The sequence below is a fragment of the Nerophis lumbriciformis genome, unplaced genomic scaffold (genome assembly GCF_033978685.3).
Source record: "Nerophis lumbriciformis unplaced genomic scaffold, RoL_Nlum_v2.1 HiC_scaffold_750, whole genome shotgun sequence".
NCBI lineage: Eukaryota > Metazoa > Chordata > Actinopteri > Syngnathiformes > Syngnathidae > Nerophis > Nerophis lumbriciformis.
In genome coordinates, this window is record NW_027316858.1 from 1 (window position 1) to 7,500 (window position 7,500).

Here is a 7,500-nt window from a genome sequence, read left to right on the forward strand (position 1 = left end):
AAGTGGGCAAAAGTCCCGAATTTGGTCCAAAATCACACCCAGGTTCGAGTCCCACAAGTCCCGCCGCGTTCCACCAGGGTTCCGGGGTGCCTACAATGTCCACAACTCACCCAGCAAAGGCGCACTGTGATTGGGAAGAAAAGTTGGGAAAGTGGGCAAAAGTCCCGAATTTGGTCCAAAATCACACCCAGGTTCGAGTCCCACAAGTCCCGCCGCGTTCCACCAGGGTTCCGGGGTGCCTACAATGTCCACAACGCACCCAGCAAAGGCGCACTGTGATTGGGAAGAAAAGTTGGGAAAGTGGGCAAAAGTCCCGAATTTGGTCCAAAATCACACCCAGGTTCGAGTCCCACAAGTCCCGCCGCGTTCCACCAGGGTTCCGGGGTGCCTGACATGTCCACGACGCACCCAGCAAAGGCGCACTGTGATTGGGAAGAAAAGTTGGGAAAGTGGGCAAAAGTCCCGAATTTTATCCAAAATTATACCCAGGTTCGAGTCCCACAAGTCCCGCCGCGTTCCACCAGTGTCTCGGGGTGCCTACAATGTCCACAACGCACCCAGCAAAGGCATCACACCCAGGTTCGAGTCCCACAAGTCCCGCCGCGTTCCACCAGGGTTCCGGGGTGCCTGACATGTCCACGACGCACCCAGCAAAGGTGCACTGTGATTGGGAAGAAAAGTTGGGAAAGTGGGCAAAAGTCCCGAATTTGGTCCAAAATCACACCCAGGTTCGAGTCCCACAAGTCCCGCCGCGTTCCACCAGGGTTCCGGGGCGCCTACAATGTCCACAACGCACCCAGCAAAGGCGCACTGTGATTGGGAAGAAAAGTTGGGAAAGTGGGCAAAAGTCCCGAATTTGGTCCAAAATCACACCCAGGTTCGAGTCCCACAAGTCCCGCCGCGTTCCACCAGGGTTCCGGGGTGCCTACAATGTCCACAACGCACCCAGCAAAGGCGCACTGTGATTGGGAAGAAAAGTTGGGAAAGTGGGCAAAAGTCCCGAATTTGGTCCAAAATCACACCCAGGTTCGAGTCCCACAAGTCCCGCCGCGTTCCACCAGGGTTCCGGGGTGCCTACAATGTCCACAACGCACCCAGCAAAGGCGCACTGTGATTGGGAAGAAAAGTTGGGAAAGTGGGCAAAAGTCCCGAATTTGGTCCAAAATCACACCCAGGTTCGAGTCCCACAAGTCCCGCCGCGTTCCACCAGGGTTCCGGGGTGCCTACAATGTCCACAACTCACCCAGCAAAGGCGCACTGTGATTGGGAAGAAAAGTTGGGAAAGTGGGCAAAAGTCCCGAATTTGGTCCAAAATCACACCCAGGTTCGAGTCCCACAAGTCCCGCCGCGTTCCACCAGGGTTCCGGGGTGCCTACAATGTCCACAACGCACCCAGCAAAGGCGCACTGTGATTGGGAAGAAAAGTTGGGAAAGTGGGCAAAAGTCCCGAATTTGGTCCAAAATCACACCCAGGTTCGAGTCCCACAAGTCCCGCCGCGTTCCACCAGGGTTCCGGGGTGCCTACAATGTCCACAACGCACCCAGCAAAGGCGCACTGTGATTGGGAAGAAAAGTTGGGAAAGTGGGCAAAAGTCCCGAATTTGATCCAAAATTATGCCCGGGTTGGAGTACCACGAGTCCGGCCGCGTTCCACCGGTGTCCCGGGGGTGCCTACAATGTCCACAACGCACCCAGCAAAGGCGCACTGTGATTGGGAAGAAAAGTTGGGAAAGTGGGCAAAAGTCCCGAATTTGGTCCAAAATCACACCCAGGTTCGAGTCCCACAAGTCCCGCCGCGTTCCACCAGGGTTCCGGGGTGCCTGACATGTCCACGACGCACCCAGCAAAGGCGCACTGTGATTGGGAAGAAAAGTTGGGAAAGTGGGCAAAAGTCCCGAATTTGGTCCAAAATCACACCCAGGTTCGAGTCCCACAAGTCCCGCCGCGTTCCACCAGGGTTCCGGGGTGCCTACAATGTCCACAACGCACCCAGCAAAGGCGCACTGTGATTGGGAAGAAAAGTTGGGAAAGTGGGCAAAAGTCCCGAATTTGGTCCAAAATCACACCCAGGTTCGAGTCCCACAAGTCCCGCCGCGTTCCACCAGTGTTCCAGGGGTGCCTGACATGTCCACGACGCACCCAGCAAAGGCGCACTGTGATTGGGAAGAAAAGTTGGGAAAGTGGGCAAAAGTCCCGAATTTGGTCCAAAATCACACCCAGGTTCGAGTCCCACAAGTCCCGCCGCGTTCCACCAGTGTCTCGGGGTGCCTACAATGTCCACAACGCACCCAGCAAAGGCGCACTGTGATTGGGAAGAAAAGTTGTGAAAGTGGGCAAAAGTCCCGAATTTGGTCCAAAATCACACCCAGGTTCGAGTCCCACAAGTCCCGCCGCGTTCCACCAGTGTCTCGGGGTGCCTACAATGTCCACAACGCACCCAGCAAAGGCGCACTGTGATTGGGAAGAAAAGTTGTGAAAGTGGGCAAAAGTCCCGAATTTGGTCCAAAATCACACCCAGGTTCGAGTCCCACAAGTCCCGCCGCGTTCCACCAGTGTCTCGGGGTGCCTACAATGTCCACAACGCACCCAGCAAAGGCGCACTGTGATTGGGAAGAAAAGTTGTGAAAGTGGGCAAAAGTCCCGAATTTGGTCCAAAATCACACCCAGGTTCGAGTCCCACAAGTCCCGCCGCGTTCCACCAGTGTCTCGGGGTGCCTACAACGTCCACAACTTACCCAGCAAAGGCGCACTGTGATTGGGAAGAAAAGTTGTGAAAGTGGGCAAAAGTCCCGAATTTGGTCCAAAATCACACCCAGGTTCGAGTCCCACAAGTCCCGCCGCGTTCCACCAGTGTCTCGGGGTGCCTACAACGTCCACAACTTACCCAGCAAAGGCGCACTGTGATTGGGAAGAAAAGTTGGGAAAGTGGGCAAAAGTCCCGAATTTGGTCCAAAATCACACCCAGGTTCGAGTCCCACAAGTCCCGCCGCGTTCCACCAGGGTTCCGGGGTGCCTACAATGTCCACAACGCACCCAGCAAAGGCGCACTGTGATTGGGAAGAAAAGTTGGGAAAGTGGGCAAAAGTCCCGAATTTGGTCCAAAATCACACCCAGGTTCGAGTCCCACAAGTCCCGCCGCGTTCCACCAGGGTTCCGGGGTGCCTACAATGTCCACAACGCACCCAGCAAAGGCGCACTGTGATTGGGAAGAAAAGTTGTGAAAGTGGGCAAAAGTCCCGAATTTGGTCCAAAATCACACCCAGGTTCGAGTCCCACAAGTCCCGCCGCGTTCCACCAGTGTCTCGGGGTGCCTACAATGTCCACAACGCACCCAGCAAAGGCGCACTGTGATTGGGAAGAAAAGTTGTGAAAGTGGGCAAAAGTCCCGAATTTGGTCCAAAATCACACCCAGGTTCGAGTCCCACAAGTCCCGCCGCGTTCCACCAGGGTTCCGGGGTGCCTACAATGTCCACAACGCACCCAGCAAAGGCGCACTGTGATTGGGAAGAAAAGTTGTGAAAGTGGGCAAAAGTCCCGAATTTGGTCCAAAATCACACCCAGGTTCGAGTCCCACAAGTCCCGCCGCGTTCCACCAGTGTCTCGGGGTGCCTACAATGTCCACAACGCACCCAGCAAAGGCGCACTGTGATTGGGAAGAAAAGTTGGGAAAGTGGGCAAAAGTCCCGAATTTGGTCCAAAATCACACCCAGGTTCGAGTCCCACAAGTCCCGCCGCGTTCCACCAGTGTCTCGGGGTGCCTACAATGTCCACGACGCACCCAGCAAAGGCGCACTGTGATTGGGAAGAAAAGTTGGGAAAGTGGGCAAAAGTCCCGAATTTGGTCCAAAATCACACCCAGGTTCGAGTCCCACAAGTCCCGCCGCGTTCCACCAGGGTTCCGGGGTGCCTACAATGTCCACAACGCACCCAGCAAAGGCGCACTGTGATTGGGAAGAAAAGTTGGGAAAGTGGGCAAAAGTCCCGAATTTGGTCCAAAATCACACCCAGGTTCGAGTCCCACAAGTCCCGCCGCGTTCCACCAGGGTTCCGGGGTGCCTACAATGTCCACAACGCACCCAGCAAAGGCGCACTGTGAGTGGGAAGAAAAGTTGGGAAAGTGGGCAAAAGTCCCGAATTTGGTCCAAAATCACACCCAGGTTCGAGTCCCACAAGTCCCGCCGCGTTCCACCAGTGTCTCGGGGTGCCTACAATGTCCACAACTTACCCAGCAAAGGTGCACTGTGATTGGGAAGAAAAGTTGGGAAAGTGGGCAAAAGTCCCGAATTTGGACCAAAATCACACCCAGGTTCGAGTCCCACAAGTCCCGCCGCGTTCCACCAGTGTTCCGGGGTGCCTACAATGTCCACAACTTACCCAGCAAAGGCGCACTGTGATTGGGAAGAAAAGTTGGGAAAGTGGGCAAAAGTCCCGAATTTGGTCCAAAATCACACCCAGGTTCGAGTCCCACAAGTCCCGCCGCGTTCCACCAGTGTTCCGGGGTGCCTGACATGTCCAAGACGCACCCAGCAAAGGCGCACTGTGATTGGGAAGAAAAGTTGGGAAAGTGGGCAAAAGTCCCGAATTTGGTCCAAAATCACACCCAGGTTCGAGTCCCACAAGTCCCGCCGCGTTCCACCAGTGTCTCGGGGTGCCTACAATGTCCACGACGCACCCAGCAAAGGTGCACTGTGATTGGGAAGAAAAGTTGGGAAAGTGGGCAAAAGTCCCGAATTTTATCCAAAATCACACCCAGATTAGAGTCCCACAAGTCCCGCCGCGTTCCACCAGGGTTCCGGGGTGCCTACAATGTCCACAACGCACCCAGCAAAGGCGCACTGTGATTGGGAAGAAAAGTTGGGAAAGTGGGCAAAAGTCCCGAATTTGGTCCAAAATCACACCCAGGTTCGAGTCCCGCAAGTCCCGCCGCGTTCCATCAGAGTGCCGGGGTGCCTACAATGTCCACAACTTACCCAGCAAAGGTGCACTGTGATTGGGAAGAAAAGTTGGGAAAGTGGGCAAAAGTCCCGAATTTGGTCCAAAATCACACCCAGGTTCGAGTCCCACAAGTCCCGCCGCGTTCCACCAGTGTCTCGGGGTGCCTACAATGTCCACGACGCACCCAGCAAAGGCGCACTGTGATTGGGAAGAAAAGTTGGGAAAGTGGGCAAAAGTCCCGAATTTGATCCAAAATTATGCCCGGGTTGGAGTACCACGAGTCCGGCCGCGTTCCACCGGTGTCCCGGGGGTGCCTGGCATGTCCACAACTTACCCAGCAAAGGCGCACTGTGATTGGGAAGAAAAGTTGGGAAAGTGGGCAAAAGTCCCGAATTTGATCCAATATTATGCCCGGGTTGGAGTACCACGAGTCCGGCCGCGTTCCACCGGTGTCCCGGGGGTGCCTGCCATGTCCACAACTTACCCAGCAAAGGCGCACTGTGATTCGGAAGAAAAGTTGGGAAAGTGGGGAAAAAAAGGACCGGGAAATATCCAAAATTATGCCCGGGTTGGAGTACCACGAGTCCGGCCGCGTTCCACCGGTGTCCCGGGGGTGCCTGGCACGTCCACAACTTACCCAGCAAAGGCGCACTGTCAGTGGGGAAGACCAAACATGTCTCGGATTTTTTCCAAGTACCTTAACGAGAGAGGCTAAAAAGCACCTGTTTTTACCTTCTCTCGTTGTTGTACTTAGAAAAAAAACGAGAAAATAAAAAATCTGGGTTTTTTTCTAAGTACCTTAACGAGAGAGGCTAAAAAAAACCATTTTTTACCTTCTCTCGTTGTTGTACTTAGAAAAAAAACGAGAAAAAAAATTTTCCCCATTCATTTCAATGGGAGTTCATTTTTTTTTTGGGATTTTTTCTAAGTACCTTAACGAGAGAGGCTTAATTTTTCACCTACTTTTTACCTTCTCTCGATTTTTCGTTTTTTACCTGGTCGACCAAAACACCTCCATCTCGTTACTATGTGCACCATGTCTGACAGGCTGAAATCACAGGGAACGCGTCCGAGTCAAAGTGAGCTATTTTCGGACACAAATATGGTGTTTTTCCCCTCTATCCTCTGGTTCTTTTTTCAAACTGATCTTCCAGCATCTGAGCGACAGGGGCTCATGCAGACACCTGTGTCCGCCCGAGGGGCGCCTTCCCGGACACATATATGGTGCTTCCCCCCTCTTTACCCCGGTCCTTTTTCAAACTGATCTTCCAGCATCTGAGCGACAGGGGCTCATGCAGACACCTGTGTCCGCCCGAGGGGCGCCTTCCCGGACACATATATGGTGTTTTTCCCCTCTATCCTCTGGTCCTTTTTTCAAACTGATCTTCCAGCATCTGAGCGACAGGGGCTCATGCAGACACCTGTGTCCGCCCGAGGGGCGCCTTCCCGGACACATATATGGTGCTTTCCCCCTCTTTACCCCGGTCCTTTTTCAATCTGCTCTTCCAGCATCTGAGCGACAGGGGCTCATGCAGACACCTGTGTCCGCCTAAGGGGCGCCTTCTCGGACACATTTTCAACTTTTCCCGCATGAATGAAATCCTGGAACTGATTCCACCCAGGTACTTAGGGCTTCCAGGGCTTGAGCGACAGGGGCTCTGTCCGGAGCGTGTGTCCGCCTAGGGGGCGCTGTCCCGGACACATTTTCAACTTTTCCCGCATGGATGAAATCCTGGAACTGATTCCACCCAGGTACTTAGGGCTTCCAGGGCTTGAGCGACAGGGGCTCTGTCCGGAGCGTGTGTCCGCCTAGGGGGCGCTGTCTCGGACACATTTTCAACTTTTCCCGCATGGATGAAATCCTGGAACTGATTCCACCCAGGTACTTAGGGCTTCCAGGGCTTGAGCGACAGGGGCTCTGTCCGGAGCGTGTGTCCGCCTAGGGGGCGCTGTCTCGGACACATTTTCAACTTTTCCCGCATGGATGAAATCCTGGAACTGATTCCACCCAGGTACTTAGGGCTTCCAGGGCTTGAGCGACAGGGGCTCTGTCCGGAGCGTGTGTCCGCCTAGAGGGCGCTGTCTCGGACACATTTTCAACTTTTCCCGCATGAATGAAATCCTGGAACTGATTCCACCCAGGTACTTAGGGCTTCCAGGGCTTGAGCGACAGGGGCTCTGTCCGGAGCGTGTGTCCGCCTAGAGGGCGCTGTCTCGGACACATTTTCAACTTTTCCCGCATGAATGAAATCCTGGAACTGATTCCACCCAGGTACTTAGGGCTTCCAGGGCTTGAGCGACAGGGGCTCTGTCCGGAGCGTGTGTCCGCCTAGAGGGCGCTGTCTCGGACACATTTTCAACTTTTCCCGCATGAATGAAATCCTGGAACTGATTCCACCCAGGTACTTAGGGCTTCCAGGGCTTGAGCGACAGGGGCTCTGTCCGGAGTGTGTGTCCGCCTAGGGGGCGCTGTCTCGGACACATTTTCAACTTTTCCCGCATGGATGAAATCCTGGAACTGATTCCACCCAGGTACTTAGGACTTCCAGGGCTTGAGCGACAGGG